Here is a 2,122-nt window from a genome sequence, read left to right on the forward strand (position 1 = left end):
ACAAACTTCAAAACGCTACAGAATATTTACTATTGAATATTATTAAGATATTTTTTTACTAAAATTTTTCTTAAATTCTACTCTACAAAATAGCTATCTTAGATTTTTTTTTTACATTTTATTTAAAATTTAAAAATAATTAATATTTTTAATAAAATGTAAAAAAATTAATTATTGAGATATAGCTATAGACCTAACGTATAACTATTATTTAAAAAAAAAATCAGCTAAAAATATTAACTGGATCAAAAGTTATTTAAGTTGTCAGTGAGTGGTGGGCCACCCTGTATATCTTAAATTAAAGTTAATTTATTGTACTTTATTACAAAAAAAAACAATTTCGGATATTATTTTGTCTTTACGGTGAATATGGTTACAGAATGCTATTGTGAAAATTCTCGATTTTATATTTAAAATGTTTAACTTTATAATACTATATTTTTTTGAAAAGTTTATGGATTAATACAATGTTTTTATGAGAAATAATATTTATATCCCTTGTTCATTCCACATAATTTTTTTTAAAATAACATTATTTCTTTTTTTTACAAAATATTAACTTTTTCAACTTAACTTTTGAAAGTGTTTCGGAAATACTGACACTTCTATATATATCTTAAATTAAAACTAATGTATTGTACTTTATTATGAAAAAAACAAATTTGACCTTTAGACTTGTCTTCGTGGTGAAAATGGCTACCAAATGCTATTTTTGTGTGAAAATTCTCGATTTTATTTTTTACATTTTTAACTTTATAATGATATAACTTATTGAAAAGTGAATGGATCAACATAATTTTTTTATAAGAAATAATATTTTTTAATAATCCCTTTTTCATTCGACATACTTTATATTAATCAGGATATTAATAAGGAACTAGCAGATTATATAGCTTTTGGAATAATTCACCAATTTTTTAAAATTAAACACTATCTAAAGATTTGCATCGAAGCGTTTTTTTTTTTGATAGTGATTTTAATCACTGTCAGATATCATTATACTTGATCCAACAATGCCACGTCACCACTGTGCCACCACTCCCCTGTGCTGGGTNAATGCCACGTCACCACTGTGCCACCACTCCCCTGTGCTGGGTTTTTTTTAATATACTTTTCCAGTATTATTATTTTAAATTAATTGAAGCTAAGGTATAATACAATCTTATTTATTTTTAACCATAAATCGATGGTGTCTTTATATTTTAATTATGACAATTTTATATTTAATAATTTTATAAGGTGTTCAGTAATTAAGGAAACGGATTACTATTGTTCTTGTTGTCTGTTACAATTACCTGTTTTCTTATTTATTGAACTGCTGCATAGTTATAAAAATATAGAGAGGCGCTATTATAGCAGATTATTGGGTGTTAAGTAAAACATGATCAGACACAAAATATTAAAAAAAAAAAATCAAATAAACGGAGTTTTTGTATACAAAGTCAGTGGTATTAAATAAAAAAATGTTTATAAAAAAATTGTTAAATAATAAAATATTTAGACCTTTTCTAAAATAAAAATGAATACATCTTAAATAGATTACTCAAGAGACAGGTCGATTGTTACAAATAATTGGAACAATGTAAACCTTTTCATTATTCACTGAATACCCTGTATGTCTGTCTTAATATGTCCAGCAACTTAAGGCTAGATTCACATGTACGCGCAAACACGTGCGTCAAACCCGAAATATTCTATTCAATAAGTTATAGCATTATAGAGTTAGAAATTTTTAAAATAAAATCGAGAATTTTCACACAAAAATAGCATTTGATCATTTTCAACGTGAAAACAAAATAAAGTCCGGAATTTTTTTTTTAATATTAAAGTATATTATATAAGCTTTAAGATATATATAAAAGTATCAGTATTTCCGGAACACTTACAAAAATTAAGTTGAAAAAGTACTACTTTCTATACGCATTTTTATATTTTGAACCCCCCCCCTGTATTAAGGGAAATGGTCTGATTTAAAAAAACAGTATGTCGACTGAAATATGTATATAAATACTACGTCTCATGAAAAAATTGTATTTATCCATACATTTTTCAAAAAGTTATAGCATAATAAAGTTAAAAATGGAAAATACAAAATCGAAAATTTTCACACAAAAATAGCATT

General features: G+C 24.5%; 1 protein-coding gene across 1 annotated transcript in view; it reads left to right on the plus strand.

Moving 5' to 3' along the window:
* Positions 1–2,122, plus strand: part of LOC126907930 (uncharacterized) — a 13,555-nt gene that overhangs the window by 1,477 nt on the left and 9,956 nt on the right. The window lies entirely within an intron of this gene.

The sequence above is a fragment of the Daktulosphaira vitifoliae genome, unplaced genomic scaffold (assembly GCF_025091365.1).
Source record: "Daktulosphaira vitifoliae isolate Bord-2020 unplaced genomic scaffold, ASM2509136v1 Scaffold_5, whole genome shotgun sequence".
Taxonomy (NCBI): Eukaryota; Metazoa; Arthropoda; class Insecta; order Hemiptera; family Phylloxeridae; genus Daktulosphaira; species Daktulosphaira vitifoliae.